This window comes from Triturus cristatus, chromosome 1_1 (assembly GCF_964204655.1).
Source record: "Triturus cristatus chromosome 1_1, aTriCri1.1, whole genome shotgun sequence".
Taxonomy (NCBI): Eukaryota; Metazoa; Chordata; class Amphibia; order Caudata; family Salamandridae; genus Triturus; species Triturus cristatus.
Window position 1 is genome coordinate 520036433 of NC_140579.1, and position 18117 is coordinate 520054549.

Below are 18117 nucleotides of genomic sequence, written 5' to 3' on the forward strand. Positions count from 1 at the left end.
CATTGTGCGCAAAAAATACAAAACCACACTTGATATCTCAAATGGATTTTTCTGCCAAAATATAGTGCCTGAAAGCAGGTATCTAACAGCCTTCAATGCATAGGGGTCCCAGCGACAATTCTGTCGGTTGGCACAAGAGTATAAAAACAGCCTAGGTGTATTTTCAGCAAGAGTAACGGAGTTACTTCAAACTTTTGATGAAGAAGCGTTGTCCTATGTGGATGATATTTATCTGACGGACGACGACTTAGAGAGGCACTTGACCAGGGTAAGCACTATAATTGTGGGATTTGCCAGAGAGGGCTACAAATTTAACTTTAAAAAATCAAAAATAGCCCACCTCAATCTCTTATTTTTGGGATATGAGTTGTCAAGTGAAGGCAAAAGTCTGGCAGCTAACTTTTTAGGAAAGTGTGCCCTGCTCCAGCCTTCAAAATCATTAAAAGATTTACAATCAATACTAGGATTCCTAATTTTCGGCAGGACATACATTTTAGATTACGCACAGAGGGTAAAACCTTTCTATGAATTAATCAAACCTGAATTTTCAGCCAAAAATTGGACACAAGAATATACTAATATTCTTTGTTTACTCCAGGAAGACATGATTGCTTCCAAACACTTCCAAACACGCGTAAATGTACGCCACTTGGTGATACGAATAATTGCGGATCAAAGCAGGTAGACTTATTTGACTTTCAATGAAGGCGAAACTGTACCAATCGCATACAAATCACACCTGTACACAAATGCATAAAAGCGTTTCACTTCAACAGAAGAAATACTGACAGCTGTTCAGACTGCCGTAGCAAGAGATAGAGCACTGGCTCAGGGGAAACGCATCATTGTGGTGACTCCAGTACCAGCTTTAGAAGCTGTTACAAAGGCCAGAATCCCAAATGCGAAAGTGTTACATCCTAGGTGAGTACAATGGGCTAATTTCTTACTGCAACAGATGTTGAATACAGATTTGATTCCAGTTTAAAACCTCAGGCATTCCTGCAATATGAAAAAGAATATCCTCTACCTAATGAAATCTTGCCTCTTTACCAGTATGAATATATTATATATAATGACGGATCTGAGCAACCAGCCATAGGAAGTAAGCAGCAATATTTTTCGGCATGTGCTTTCGTTAAAGGTCACATCCATGATGGCAAGTTTCATCCTAGCTGCACAAAGACGCAATCTCTAGGAGACTGCAAGGCTCAGTTGGCAGAATTAAAAGTAGTGATACTGGCACTTGTAAATACGGATCGCGAATTCCCCACACTAATCGTGTGTGATTCTTTTTACTGTGTACAGTCGTACAATGAGTACTTACAGCATTGGGAACAAAACGGGTTTAAAGATGCAAAAGGTGGCACAATTAAGCACAAAATGCTATGGGAACAGGTAGCAGAATTGAAAGCCGAGCTACCGAGGACTCACGTGATCCATACACTGAGTCATCAACGTGATGGCTTTCAAGTTGAAGGGAATTCATTGACTGATGAAGCCGCAAAGGGGGCTGTTCGCACAGCTTCCATAGCAAAGTGTAGGAAATGTCTGAAATTTTCTCCCAGAAAGTCAGCTATGTCGACTGGATGCTGCTCTCTGCATTGGGCCCAGGGAAGTTTTGTACCTTTGGACTTCGACTCTTTTTTTGAAGTTGGATCTTCACATTGTGGCTTTTGCCGGGGAGCATTCAACATAGACACATGCCAGTGGCATTGGGCACACTGAATTGGATTTGCTGCTGTGGAGAGTGGAGTTATGGCAAAGTCAGGCCCACTGGCGATGCACCCTTGACAAATCGGCTTGACAGGTTGGTCACAGTTTTCTGTCAGTTCCCCAAGCAATAAGTCTTGAAAGAGATTCTACAACCTAGGTTTTAGGTTTGGACAGGAGGAGCATACACTGAAATCAACCAGGGGTTCCAGGACCTCAGCAACAGCACTTGGGTTCACAACTCACTCCATCAGAACCCACCAGCAGGGTGTAAGACAGGTCCAGTTGAAACTGGTCAGCTAAGCTTCTTCAGGAAAGTTGAATTCTTGTAACCTTTCCTTTCCTGTAGCTTAACAGGAGGTCATCCAACTCACCCTTGAAGTCCACTTCTTTGTCCCGAGTGCAAGTAGGAGCAGGTCCAGCCCTTAGGGTTTTCCTGTCTTCCACAGCTCCAGTAGTGTTCTGAAGCGGGTGCCTAGGGTGCCACATATATGCCTGACACTAACCTGTGGCTGCGGTGACTCCTGACCCCTACCTGAATAACAGACTAAAAGTTCCCAGGGGTAAACCTACCCACATTTGCAACTGTTCGTATGTGCCCTACTGCAAACATTCCCTCAGTGCCCCACTCTATCTGAATCCAACTTGGTAGAGCATTTATAATCTTGTGCAGAGCTCCTGTGCTCACCCTAGAGTTGTGGCCAAGGAAATGAGCAACCCTTCCTCTGTGGTCACTCCAAAATCAGTTCTGGGGGGCAGTTCCTTTCCCACTGGGATTGGTGCCTGGCTGACTAGGAAAACAACAGAGGGGGCAGGCCCAGGTGTGAGCTTCTTCTGCCTATAACACAGTTACGTTCTGGGGCACTGCCCAGTTTATCCTCCTGACAGAGGAACAGGACAACCCCCTTCCCCCCCCCCCACACAAACCCCTTGTCTCAGCTCTGGGAGCCAATTCATACCACAAGAACAAGCTATTCAGCGCTAGAGTGACAATTGGAAGCTCCAGCAAATGGGCTTCTAGAAACCTTTAGGCAGGTTAAAGGTGACTTTTTAAAAATCTTATTTGAAATGAATATTTTGAAATGTCCAAGAATAAACTTTCTATCTGGTTCGTAGGCGAGGATGACATTATGTAATTTTATTAATGTATCCCATTGCTTTCCTATGGAACAGCTAACCCTCCTACAGTGAAAATTTCTTTTAGGGCATTGCCACTGTAAGGACATGTTTAACATTAAACTTTTACATGTCCTACTTTTAAATGTTGTGCACCCTGCCTTATGGGCATTTTAGGCCTACTAAGAGGGTAACCTAACAATATTATAAAGGAGGGTTTTAGACCTGACAAAATGGGTTATTTTCAACAGTCAAATTTGCAGTTTAAACCTACACAGCCAAGTTACTAGTGGTAGGCCTGCAGGCAATTTTTTTATTGTCACGTTAGTGTGTCATATGTGCAGCAGTCCATAATTGACCTTTAATTTACAGGCCCTGGGTACACTTTGCACTCTATATTAGGGACTTACAGGTAAGTTAAAAATTCCAATTAACTGTATAACCAACTTTAACATGTTTTAGGGGAAAGAGCACACGCATTAGGGCGTGGTTAACAGTGTCCCAGTGCACAGTCAAAAAAAGTTTTTGGAAAAAAAGCATTTTCTTATTGTGTTTTCTTGACTTTTAAAATTGTTGTTACTGCTTGAACCTAACATACATTTATCTGGTGATTGCCTCCTGATTGTGTCATAGCTAGAAGGTGGAGAGCGGAAATTCTATGAACTGTGCTTTGGCCTAACCGGATTGTATTTTTTGAGTTGGTAACGGTTCCTACTATCCAAATTAATAACCCTATTTCTGAAACACATTACATAAAATGTAGCAACGGTATGTTGTCTCTGATAAGATAACCCAGAATAGTGCTGCTAAATAAGAAAAAGAGTTGGCTGATTATTGCCCTAGGCATAGCTCACAAAGGGCCTTATGTAGGTAAATTACATTTACCGATTCTTAAATACTGAATTTTACCGATTCGGTATTTATGAATCGGTAAATGTAATGTAGGGAAAAAAATACCGATTCGGTAAGTGTCGGTATTTTAGAGTCGGTATTTACTGATTCGGTAATGGCAACCTGTATCTCATTGATTCCTATGGGCCAGGAGGCCCATAGGAATCAATGGGAAGCCAGTTACCATTACCAAATCGGTAAATACCGAATCGGTAATGGGGGGAGCTCAATCAAGGGTGGCAGGGTGTCACATTGACACCCTGTTGCACCCCTGATTTCTGCATGTGTGCACATGTGGCACACATACATGCCCTGAGGGCATGTGTGTCTGCCACATTGCACACATCTAAGGGCCAAACAATGCATTTCCTGAGTCATTTGTCATTTACCACCAACTTACAGTTGGTGGTAAATAACGAATCCCCACACCCACCACACACTCCCCCTACATCTCATTTCTGTATTCGGTATTTACCGAATCGGTAAAATTACCGATTCGGTAATTTTACCGATTCGGTAAATTACCGAATACAGAAATGAGCCCCCTACATGTCAAAAGCCTAAATACCGGTCGGTAACGGTATAATTACCGAAAATCGGCCGTTACCGACCGGTATTAGGCTACGTACATATGGCCCAAAGTGCTTTCTTACCTTTGTGTCCTTGAGCATTGTTTTCCTTCAGACTTACAGTATTCCCTTACAACTGCTACTTGGCGCTGAAAATGAATATGCCATTTTTACACGTTCGCCACAAAACTGTACTCCTCCAAACTTTGAACCCAGATAGATTTAGCTAGAAAAAAGATTAAAGGTGCTTGCATGTCTGATTTTTAACGTGGAAACCCACATCCTGGAAAACTTCCAATACCTGCTGGTAGTAATTGTAGTATTCATAAGAATTACTTGAGGTTTGTGAGCGAAAGTTTGAAACTTTGCACATACTTAATAATGAATTGCATTGAAAGTACCAGTATTTATCTTCAAAAATGGTGATTGTTGGGCACAGTAAGTATTTGATTGTTTCCTGTGGTCCTTCTGCAGAGACCGCTCTCTCTCTCATCCCCGAGAGCAAACATTCAATATGATACAGACGGCATCACCTTTTCTAGCTGGAACATGAACACTCCAGCATTCATAATTCCAAGAAGTGATGAGGTAAGTGACGAGCTATCTAGGGGAGCCAGTGTTTCTCAATTTTAATGTATCTCAATTATTCCTTAAACCATGTTGTGTACTTAAGTAAAGAATGCAGTTCTGTGGGAAGTACCCCGCAAACTGTCTGCCTTTTTGCTTCCTGTTTTAGAAACTGTGTTGGATTTCTGACAAATTTAAGCTGAAATCAGAGAATCTGATTATCCCACAAGAAATTGCTTTTCAAACAACATCTCAATTGACTTATTTTTAAAACTGTTGTTACCATTTCTGAAGTGTTTCTTTTTTTTATTTCAACAAAAAACATGACATGCAGGCTCAATGTGGGTTTGTAGAAAGGTTTGGATGTCTTGTGATAAGTAGTAATATAGAATGTGTGCCCGGGGCATTTATGTAGCATGCACCTAGCCAAAAAGTTAGCAAGACGCTGAACAGACCAAAGGCAAGCATACAAGTGGTAGGTGAGGTAGATGATTATTGGATTGCTACTACTTTGTGATGTATTTTGATGTAGTGGTGTGTCTTCAACTCTTTCCTCAATTGGAGCACAATGTTCTTGGTCATAGATGATACAGGAATGTTGTTGCAGATCCTGGGTGAATAATTGGTAAATTTCTCCCACGTGTTTCTACCCTCAATGCTGGCGCAAGCCATCTTTGTTACTTTCTCAATTATAACAGTACATACTCGTTTTGATAATTGTAGTGCTTGTAGTCTTGTCGACACATTATTTCTCTATTGTCATTGCCCATATTTCTCTATTGTCATTGCCCATATAATGCAATACCGGTTGCTATATCAAAAAATAATCTTTGTCTTTGATCAAGTTCCTTGATAGACACTTCAATGCAGTTGTCACATTTATAGTTATACCACATATTTATAGTTGGCGCCAATGTTTGTTTTCAAATTATCTCTGTTATAATCTTGGCAGCAATCAGTAGCTGTGTCATCAGGGCCCACTCATTTTTCTGTACATTCGGTTTGTCTGTTTCATCCTAGCGCCATCAGCCAAGGGTCCGAAGGGATAAGGACAGGAATCCCAACATTTCCTTAATAGCTGCCAGGGCTTTCTTCCAGTACATTGTCAGAAATGGGTGAGACCACCATACATGAATGCAGTCTTCCCTCCCACCACAGTTCTCCAGAAAATATTTTGCATTTTTTTAAACCAGTTACTTAGTTTACCTGGAGTTAAATACCAGACAATCATTCAGTCTGGCCTCTCTAAACAGAATAGATTTGTTAAATCCAGTTGTCTCTCCAGTAATCCATTATTTTGATTTCATATATTTCTGCCAGCAGTGTATTATTCCATTTCCCCACATATTTCAGTTTTTTTGGCCTCATGTTGTCCAATCAATCAATCAATCAATCAATCATTTATGGAGCATGGCAAATCATTGTCAGGGTCTCGAGGCTCTGCAGCGGTTTGCTGCTGTGTGGAGGTTTGAACATTCAAACATTCAGGTCTTTGGTTCTCTTCTAAATTGCTGGAGCGATGGTGCGATCTTGGCTATCTTGGCAGGGGGCAGGGGCGGTAGTGTTGGCGCATTATGTGATCCACTGGGAGAAGTTCTTTGCTGCTTAATCAGGGTTGTGTGTAGGGCCTGGGAGGTGAGAGCAGAGATTGTTGTTCCACTGGTCTTCGGATACCTTTTTCCAGTCTCTTCGCATGGATCTGGGGGGCACAGTGCCAGTTTGGATGGGTCCTGAGATGGCGAAGTGTAAGCTGTGGTGGTCGAACTAGGTGAGTAGTGTGATGTGGAAGTACCTGACTCGGTTGCTGGAGGTGAAGATGGGGTCGAGTGTGTGTCCTGCGATGTGGTTAGGGTAGGTGACAAGCTGCTTGAGGCAGATGTTGTTCATGCTTGCCAGGAGGTCGGAGTAGTTGGCATCGCTGGGGGTCATCAAGGTGGAAACTGAGGTCCCCTAGGAAGAGGTAGTGCTCAGAGTCGATTGCGAGTGGGGTGATAAGTTCCAAGAAGGCGTTGCAGAAGCTGGGCCCGGGGTCTGTAGGCGAGGGTGCCTCTGATGGTGCTTTTTCCGTCTATGTGGACTTGGAAGTTGAGGTGTTCTATTACCAGTGTTGGGTCATCAGTGGATGACGTGCAGTGGATCGTTTCTCTGTAGATTATGGCTTTTCCACCTCTGTGCTTGTTGTTTCAGTCTTGGTGTGTTATCTTGTAAACTTCAGGGATGGCAACGGCGATGTCTGGTGCAGAGGCGGGGTTTAGCCGAGTTTCTTTGAGGTAGATGATGTCTAGGGTGAAGGAGGAGATCATGTTCCAGACCTCTGTGGCGTGTTTACTGAGTGAACGTACATTGAGTAGGATGCACTGGAGTTGTGTTGTTGTGGTCTCGGTCACTGCTGTCATTGGTTGCTTCTGTGCTGAAAGTAAGGCGGCAGTGTCAGCAGGAGAACGGTCCGCTGGTGGTGCACGGGGATGTGCAGCAGCAGCATTTGTTGGTGTGTCCACATTCCAGGGCTCGGAGGTCAGCGGCAGTATATCTTCGTGGGGTAGAAGATCCAGGGTTTCTGGCAGTGGGTGCGGCTGGGTGCAGACAGGCTTGCCTTTGGTGAGGCTTCGGCATGGCCGCCCAGCGACCCCCATAAGTAGTCCTGGGAGGTGGGAGGGCGGCGAGTGGGAAATAGGCGGGAGCCAATAGGTTTATATACTTTTGCGACTGTGTCTTATGTATCCTTTAGTGTTTTTCTTGGGCAAATTTCCCAAACTTTGTCAGCTCTCTTGTTGCCTTTTTGGTTTTTTTTCCTCGAGTGGGGTGAAGGTTGCCCAGTGCCTCACTTGCTGGTATCTGAATTGATCAATTTTGGTTACCTTGAATGTTTTTTTATCAACTTTCCAATGTCCCAACCTCTCTATTTTCATACAGACTAGCCAGCAATCTGCAATACCCTTCTTGCCAGGCCCAAAATAATTTCCTCTTCACACAGTTGTAAACTCTAGCTTATGATTTACAGGATATGGTGATGGGTGTGTTGTGAAACAGTACCATGTGGCCAAGGTGTCCCATATGTGTAGTAACGTCCTCGTTATATAACTTGCATACACTCTTTCTGGCTTAGAAGTAGGCGATAGACACAATAAATTCCACAATGGTCTGCCTTCCACTGATCCATTTGAACCTAGTGTGTGCTGAAATCTTTGAAACCATTCCTCATGACTCGGAGATGTGCAGCAGTGTACTAGTTTCTTATGTCTGGTAAGCTCATCTTCAGTATTATCGATATCCTTGTCAGTTTCCCCTGTCACAGAAGTGTCAGAATGGCTTTCTGAATACACTCTAGGGTCTCACTGGCAATCCTAATTGGTAAGGCCAGGCCACATAAAGCTGTTTTGGAACCATCGACTTCTTCAGGGTGTTGTTCCTTTTTATCCATGAACTGTATAACAGGAGTTCCATCTGCACAAGATGTATTTTTCTATTTCCTCAATGAGGGGAGGGATGTTTACTTTGTGCAAGAAGTCCAAGGTTTTAGTAAGGTAAATGGCTAGGTATTTGGCGTAGGAATTCATCTTAAACTGTATCATCTCTTTCTATGTTTGTTCCACCTCACAGCCTGTCTGCACTGGCAGTGATTCTGATTTGTTAGAATTAATTTTGTACCTGAGTTTTTGCTCTAATCGTCTAAATCTGACAAAAGATGTGGAATTGAGTGCATTGAATCCATGATGTACAACAATTCAGCAAATGGTGACATTTTATGTTTTTTTCCTGGAATTAGCTGGTGCCCCGTGTGTTACTTCGCCCGATAAAATCCCTTTTAGTGCACGGGGTATTTGTAGAATGCCTTGGCCATATGGATCCATTACTCCTCATTCCAAACCTTAACATTACTTTCTTTAAAAATCCCCAGCTTACCTTCTCGAAGTCCCGTGCAAAAAGAACAATTGATGGACAGAATGCAGAACAATGTTATACATTCACCCCAGTACATAGATCTGGGCCTAAATCCATCGTCTTTTTGCTCCCCTTGCCCATTCCATTTTGAACCCAGCCATATGCAAATCAGTCTTGACCCTGCACCCAATGGGAACAGTCCAGCCCGAACTGCCAGGCCAGGTCCTCCCTGGCCTGGAAACAAGCATCCTAGGACCGGTTTCGGGGCTTCACCCCTCATCAGCCAAGATGGCTTGACTCCAGTGGCATGGAGAGCACAGGGCCCATGTCTCGGCATACCCTTCCCACTCGGGGTGACAAATGCAAAAAGAACAATTGATGGACAGAATGCAGAACAATGTCATACATGCACCCCAGTACAGAGATCTGGGCCTAAATCCATTGTTGTTTTGTTCCCCATGTCATTCCAGTTTGAACCCAGCCATATGCAAATCATTCTTGACCCTCTGCCCAAAGGAAACAGTCCACCCGAACTGTCAGGCCAGGTCTTCCCTGGACTGGAAAAAAAGCTTCCTACGACCGGTTTCGGGGTTCCACCCCTCATCAGCCAGGATAGATTGACACCAGTGGCATGAATTGCATGGGACCCACGGCTGGGCATACCGTCCCACTCGGGGTGACAAATGCAAAAAGAACAACTGATGGACAGAATGCAGAACAATGTCATATATTCACCCCAGTACAGAGATCTGGGCCTAAATCCATCTTTATTTTGCTCCCCATGCCATTCCAGTTTGAACCCAGCCATATGCAAATCACTCATGATCCTGCACACAATGGTACTCCCTGGACTGGAAACAAGCATCCTAGGACCGGTTTCAGGGTTTCACTCCTCATCTTTCAGGATAGCTTGACTCGAGTGGCATGGAGAGCATTTCTCCAAGTCCAGGGCATCAGAGCCAGTGGAAGCATTTCTTTATTTGCCTTTTTTAGAAGATGGCTTGTTTGTTGTATCAAGCATGATGTTCTCTTTTAAACCCTTACTGGTCTTCATATATTTTATTGAGAAGAATTGCAGCTAACCTGTTAGCTAGTACTGTCATATATATCTTATTGTCAATGCTCAGCAGGACCCTGGGAGTAGCATGATTTCTTGGTTTTGGAAGCACAATTATTTCTACCTCTATCTTAGTATGTGATGGTTGTCTGTCCCTTGCTATCTCCTGGTACATTTTCACAGGGATTGGAGCCAGCTTCAGGGGAAATTATTTATAATATTTGTCATATATCTCTGTCAGAACCAGAACTTTTTAGGATTTCATTTTTTTTAATAGAAAAACATTTTTTATTGGCAATATAAAAATAATAGGGACATATGACATTTTCGTACACAACAAGCAGAAAGGAGAACATTTCAATTCAGTGTCGTATCAGAGCAGTCCATGCTTACATAGAATAAAGAGAAATAGTGAGAAAAGGCAGACCCATCCTATATTGAAAAATAAGAGTTATTTACAATGGTAAAAAGTAGACATGAGGTATATAGCATAGGAAGAAGGGAGGGGCGAAAAAGAAGGAAAAGGAGGAAAACACAAGAGAGAGGGAAGGAAGAGAAGGGATATAAAGGATAAAATTAAATGCTCGAGAAGAAAAGAAGGATGCTACCTATGGAGCAAATTCAAGGGGATGAGCGAGTGTATTGCAGTAGAATTTGTTCTAAGTATAGGTCTAGCTTCGACCATAGTAATCGGAAAGATTTGGCACAGAACGTACAATTGTGGATATTGGTATTTACACTTCTGGCAAAGCAGACCCAAGCCCACCTAGCGTAATATGAGTTATATTTCTAGTTTATCCAGCTATCCAAAATAGTCTTGATACCTATTGTAATCAGTGGTTCTAAGAGGTAGCTAACCCACTGACTGTTTACATTTAATATTTGCTTCCTTACAGTATTTTATAGACGGATATCATGTTAGATATGACTGGGAATATTGTCTTTGCAGTTCTGTATTGATATTCTTCTGTAACTCCCTATGTAACTCATTTATATTAATTGGTGATGTTTAGAAATTGTGGGCCCTGTTCTGATTCTGTGAAATATGTACAAACTTGTTTCATACATGTTTCATTTATTTCATATTTCACGTACATCCATTTTTTCTGAATCCACTCTACTGCAACAGTCAGTCCCAAATTGTTTCCCAGACGGATGGTGAAAGATGGTTAATATTATGAAAAGTGCAAGAAAAGTCTCTTTTGTTTTGAATATGTTTATTGAGGGGGAGTATTGTGTTTATCTGTATATGCATAAATATAGATTCATTTTGGGGCTTGTTTATCAGAGTTTCCAAAACTGTAATGCAGCCAGATTGTTAAGATTGCTTTATCTTCCTAGGAGAAACCTTAAGCTTGAAGTAGTTGTTGAAGTCCAGTGGTTGAATGACGAATTTCTCCACTACCATCACAAAAGAGAACTAGTTACTAGTAGAGCCACAGTCTTTAGTAGGAAGAGTGCCAAGATTCAATCAGACCTTCCAAAACAGTGTTTTTGCTACGTGAATTAAGCCAGAGTGCGGCTGAGTCTGAGTTTTGGAAATTAGTTTTGAAATATTATTAGGGGATCTAACTGCCATTATGGTGTCTTTAATGATCCGGTAAGAGAAAGTAACATTTCGGTTTTTTTGTAAGCATTTATTAAGGAAAGAGCTTCGACTAGGTCATTTTTTATGTCTGGCCACTGCATGCGGCGAGAAGAGCACCGTTACATCCACCAGAGGAGCTATTTGGTAGTAGATAAAATTTAGTAGATCCAAACCACCTTTCAACAGAATAATTGTGTTGATTTAGATCTCATCAGAGATCAACAATATTTACAATAATAAATCCTGTAGCAATTAATACATTACTAAAAACTATTTTAAAAACTTGTAGATATAATAACAATCTAGCTCATTAGGAGGTGACTTTGCAAAAACACTTAATTTTACATCTTTTATATTTAAAACACAAAGGTTTTATGAATTGATTTCTAGCTTCCACCACCATCGCATTCCGACAGACAGAAAATTCATACTCAATATCTTGAATAGCACCATTGCAAAGGTCACACATCCCGGTCTTGTTTCCTTTATTGGACCATTCATCTAGGGGTAAAATGCCTAGTCTTAACATGAGTATAAATCATCTAACACTATGTTCCAGAGGAAACATTAAATAGCCTAGATTCTGCCTAAAGGATATACTATCAGAGTAAGACTTATACATATTTAGAGATGAACAATGGGTAATAATACTAGTGTAACTTATTCTTATGACAGCATGTTTTAGAAACAATTTGAGTTGTGCAGGTGTCCACATCTGTAAGTGGTCAATCTTAAATTGTAATTGTGCAATGGCAACCCTAAGATAATTATTAAAAGTTAAATTTTTTGCTTTTCCATTAATGGTTTGTTGCTTTAAGCAGTCTCTTAGGGTGCCTTCAGATGCATGTAACAAGTTAGAAGCCCATCTAATTACATTTGCCAGAGATATTGTATAGATGCTAGTAAGAGAATGTTCTAGACATAAAGTTTGAACAGGAATTGCGTGATTTCAAGAAATTATCTTCCAAAGGAACTTTCCTTTGTACATATTTAAAAATTAGCACTTATGTAGGAGGATATACTCAAGGGCATAAGGCAGAATAGAGGGAATTTAGCTTGATAGATATCCAAGAGAGCTGTAAAGTGTAGCCTACTAGAAGAACTGTAAAGAATGTTTTAAAGCATCTATGTGGGCTATAATGCCTTGGTACCTGTGAACAAAATGTGGGGCATATTTTCTAGAGATTGGGGAAAACTGTGCCCAGGTATGTGTATGTTTTTACTATATCTAGGTAGAATCCAGCTAAAAGGACAGTACCATTTCTTTCCTCTGAAAGGCAGCACCGTGATATTAGTGATATTTATTTTCAGAAAGTTGTCCTCCACATATTTAAATAAAGTGTCTGGGTTTCGCTGAAGACTGAGAGGGGTAAGGTCAAAGACGACGACAACATCATCATCATACAGTAAAACATGCACATTTTGAAGAGCGATTCGAGGAGGAACATTCTTAATATTGATTAAACAAGCGGGTAGATCACAAAGAGAAATAGAAAACAAAATAGGAGCTAAAATACAACCTTGTTTCAATCCATTTTGTGTCAGAATCTTAGGACTCAATCCCTTATTCCCCCTCATTAAAACATTACACAAAGTAGAGATATGGAGTGCAATGATCAGTCTTAATAAATTAGTAGGAATCCTCAAGCCGTCCAGTTTCTTCCAAAGGGTAGGTCTATCTACCCTTTCAAATGCTGTGGGGATGTCAACAAACACTGAATATAACACTTGTGATTTAGATACCGCATATTTGTCAGTAAGAGTTTGGACTATTACATTGTTATCAGTCACTAAGGGTTTGGGTCTAAAGCTCACGTTGACAAGTGGAATCACTCCCACTGAATATGCCCCTTCCTTAAGATGGTCCAGAATACTGGACACAAAGACTTTCTCTGTTGTACCCAGAAGGACAAATTGGAGATAATTACAGCGAAAGAAATGAGAACACTTTTTATATAAGGGAACTACTATGCTACCTATCCATGAATATGGAACTTGCTCCGAAGCATAACAAAAAGAGAACAGAGGGGCGAGGAGTGTTTCCAAACTTCTGGGTTGTTCTTCTTTACTTGTATTGGAATCCTATTGCTGCAGAAGATATTGCTTTCCTTATGTATATCTCGATCTGATTTTCCTTTGGAGGTTTTATTTGCCAGGGACATCAGGTATTGTAAGTGGTATTTTAGGCTGCACATGATTATTTGGAACTGAATTATGTGCATAGAGTTCAGAGAAATAGACAATACATCTGACGAAGGGATAGGTATTGCCATGGAACTTTTCCTTCTGCCTGCAAAGTTTGCAACAAGCTGCCAGAACGTTTTGTCGTTTTTCTGTTGGTTGGGCTGCTTGTTGAAGATCCAACCAGTTTTGATCATCTATTTTTTTTGTTGAATGCTAAATTAATATACCTCCTTTTCTTGTGTAGGACTTGAATTTCTTTACCCCTGACTGAAAATTCAATAGACTGTTGTTGAATAAGCTTATATAGTTTACGCGAAACTTTGCTTCTTTGCGATCTTTAGACAGGAATAGCTATTTCTTTAGAGGTTTGGACACACTCTGAATCTCTTTTACAGCATCTGTGTTTGTCTTCAAAAATTTGAATGGGATTTCCCCCTTCTGGTGTGTTTTGGGCCCGAAAGGAGGTAGCCAAGGCATTCATTGTGAAAGTATTGATGGAATTCCAAACAACTTTACTTTGGTTCGAGGCTATGGTGGCTCAGTCATTTTCTTCAGTTAGCGACCAAGAAGACATTTGCTGTAAATGCAATTTAAGCTTTACATTTAATATTGCGTGGTCACTACCTTGAGCAAACTCAGTTTGGAGTATCAAAAGTTTATGAAACGAGTCATAGCTAAACATAATATAATCAATGATAGAACAACCAGAGACCCCCTAGTAAATGATGCCAGGACATCCCTATTTACTCTCCTATTTAAAATCACACCATTTATGCCTTGCAGCAAATCATAAAGCATTTTCCTCGTTTGTCTGGCGTTAACTTAGGCGGAAATACTGGATTGTGAATGAATGTTCCAGGCTGTATCAAGTTCCTTATTTTTATGGGCCATTAGTGCAGCATTTGAAATTTTCACATGAAAAGATCTATTAATTCAAAGGTCTCAGTTACCAGGGAATTGTATTGTAATCCAGGAGAAACATAGATACTAAATAAAAGTAAAATATATACGAAGTTAGCACTTGATTTAGGTAATTTAGCACCTGATTTAGATCTTGGCGGACAAGTTACTCCGTCACAGCTGTGATAGAAATCCAATCTGCCCAAAAAAATAATTCTGATTTTATCCAATGGGATTTATAGTTCAGCGGACAGGATATACACAGTATACTGCCACATGAAAGTGGGATTATTTTAAAGTCCTACTGGAACTCGACAGAGTGTAGGATAGTGAGACCACCCCTATTGTTGCTTTTCCTAACCCAGTTTGCAGGAACGCCAATTGCATACTAGTTCTCCCAGTTACATTTTATTGTGGACCAGGTCTCTTGAAGACAAATAATTGACAGATCGAAAATTTTAGCAATTGATTAAGCTTGTCTAATTCCAAACCCAGTAGATTCCAGGACATTATCTCCAGGTTGTTGTGAAAAAGGAAGTTTAGAAGCATTATTCAATTTATTTTCATTCAGATTCCTCAAAGGCCAGAACCTAGACACTTTAGCATTTTATCATCTGTTTTGAGCTGGTTTTGATTTCTTATTTGTCTTCCTCCTTCGTCAATATGTGTTGTGAGTGTATCAATAGAACCACTATTGTACACATTATCATTTATATGATAAAAAGAGGATGAGAAATTTGCTTCCCTATCATGACCTAAACTCTGGACTAAAGGAGATTTATAGTGAATTACTCCAACATCAAAACATCTTTGTATAACGTTTCCTAGTCCTTTAAAGGAATTAGTTACACCAAAATTCTACTTGTGCTTCGGATAGATCTACTTAGGAAAAGAGACCAGCTTTATTTCTGCTGAAGAAAGAGAATGTAGTTTCAGATAGTTGTGTAGTAACCCTAAAATGTTATGGCCCAATGCCATTGGAAAAGAGATCAATTACCTCAAGAACTCGGAAGGTATTAGGAGAAGTTTCAACCTTTGTTAACTTGCTGTTTGAATTTACTGACGGAGCAGCATGAATGGATGACCGACCTTCCATCAGAGGTTTTGGGCCAGTAAATTTAGGAGAGTGCTAGTTTAGTGCAGCTTGCATTTCTTCTGCATGAAAGGGGAAATGGAAAAAACTTGTACTTCCTGAGTAGTTGTCTTTTTAGGTATTTATCTGCTTACTCCATTGGTTCCATTCATAGACTGATCACGTATCTCAATCTGTGAATTAAACTTTATACTTTGGGATTTCGTTTTTATTATCTCACATATGCTGCACTTTCAAAGACAAAGGTCAAATGTCAGGCTATGTCTTCTGACAAATCTCTGCTTATTTGGAAACTGATGTTTACTTTTATTTCTTTGACAGCAAATTGAGAGGATTTTGTAAAAGTGACCTAGTTAACAATCTTGCTGGGGTACAAGAATTGAAAGGAATGGCTGTTTATTAAATGTAAATGAGCTATACACATATTTCAACATATATCCACAATTAGGAAAACACAGCTAAATCTAATTGTTTTATAATTCTGAGGTGTGATGGAAACATAGATTTTAGTAGGAGCAAATCAAGACACTTTAGTTGGTAGAAAATAATAAACATTTGTTAAACTCAATTTCCACATATTGTTGTGGGCTATATAGTTTTACCAGCAAGGGAGTAGCCAGAGAACTAAAATAACTCCCACCTTGAACCATTCCTCTGGTCACACTGAGCACTTAAATCCAGCAAACCCAACCCTCCTTAGAAGAGTTCCATTCTTTTTTTCTTCCGCCTTCCAACCAGTCGCCCATGCTCTTACTCTATCATCTATCTTTCCATCCATTTTCCTCTTCACCTATCACATATACATTGTGTCACCTACTAATATAGCCAAGTATCTATCCATTTTTCCACACATCAATCCTTTTTCTGTTTCTTCCTTAATCTTTTCACCTAGCTGTCCTTTCTTCCATCCACTCAGACTTTCGCTTATCAATCTTTCCACACTTCACTCCATCCGTTCATGTGTCCTTTATTCTTCCTTTCACGCTTCCAGCTGTCTTTTTATCCCTTCATTCTGTCCATCCTTTCACCCTACCAGCCATTCATTCACCTTCCTTCCTTTCACTCTTCCACCCTACCTTTTTTCTTCTATCATTTCATGTTTTCTTCCTTCCCTTCCTTCACCATTCCTTCGTCCTCCCTTTCTTTATTTCTCCTTTGCTTCTGCTCAACTTTTTTCTCCTCATCCTTACTTTTACACTACTTTTCAATGAGTCCATTGAGTTGGGTAACAATAAACATCTTTTATTCAGTGACAAGATACCCTTCTCTCTCACTTACTCTTTTCATCTTTGCCTCTCTCTGTTCAGCCCAAGGACACATCCTCTCTCATAATAAAACTTATGAGTGTTATTTATGAACATTTGTCTGTAAACCTACAGGCGCATGAGGTCCATAAATAATTAATGTTGTAGAGGGATGGCGTTCACCAGCCCGGGTGCCAAGTGGCATCCCTCATCAAGCTATTAAAGCAGGGAGTTCACTGTGCCACTTTTACTAGTAAAACTGCATGTCTATGCAAATTTAGTGCTGAATTCAACTGAAAATGAAGTTTCTGTAAATTACGCTGCGCTACCTCACGGGTGATCCAAAATGCACCCCTGGCTACAAACTACAGCTTTTCCACTCTCCTGTCAAATTGGAATGACATATTTCCCATACTTATTTTTTGTGTGATGCTTGGATTTTCCGCTATCTCTATGACGTCAATGATGCATCATTAACGGCAGCACCCCCACTGTTAGAATTGTTCCAGCATCACTGCTGCTGTCTGTGATTTGAAAGGTCCTGAATGGTGGCTGCCTCAGCGTTGTCCTGAGGTCTGAGACATATTGGTAGTCAGACAGCAAGGATATTTTGCTGGTTTCCATTATGTAAGTAGATGACAACAGCTTTTCAATGGGGTTCAGAGCTGCTTTATAGGATTTCAAGTGTACTGTCTTAAAGCTGGAAACAGCCTGGGGCACCACCAGTGTATACAGATCATCGACCATAGTCTGCAGTCAGTGTAGGAAGATAGTATATGTCTACCAGCCAGAGGATAGTAACGGATACCAATTTATTGGGATAGTAGGAGGCTGTCAAGGGGTTTTAAGATCCAGGAAGTTTGTAAATGTTACACTGCTGGATCAATATACATGGTATCTCCTTGACTTTTTTTATTGATAAAATGTTTAGTTTGGTTTACAATGGCATAAAAACAGATGTTTTTTTCAAAGAGGTAAGTGTATTTTAAAGTAGTTAGCTCAATACTGTAGGTTATTTTGTGGTCTGCATTGAAAAGAATAGAGGGAAATGTGTTCATAGGGGCTTTGGTGAAGGAATATTTCCTTTTTGTAGTGTAATTTGAAACACTGTATCTGCAGCTCCAATGGTATAAAAACTCTAATTGCAATGCCCAACTAAATGAGGAACTCTAGAGAGTTCTTTGTTTACCTTTGATTGAAGAAAAAACAAATTGGAATGTCCCATTGGATAATTTGTGTTCAATCTTCAAATCGGCTGTCAAAAGGAGAATATGATTCTCTGTGTCTGTCATCATGCTACATGTACTCTGTGTTTC

At 40.5% G+C, this 18117-nt stretch overlaps 1 pseudogene across 1 annotated transcript in view; it reads left to right on the forward strand.

The window, feature by feature from the left end:
- LOC146870525 (rho GTPase-activating protein 27-like) overlaps positions 1–18117 on the forward strand; it is a 1164614-nt pseudogene that overhangs the window by 971515 nt on the left and 174982 nt on the right. The window contains exon 7 of the transcript XR_014978312.1: positions 4761–4874. The product of XR_014978312.1 is annotated as a rho GTPase-activating protein 27-like (transcript). The remainder of the gene's footprint in view (positions 1–4760; positions 4875–18117) is intronic.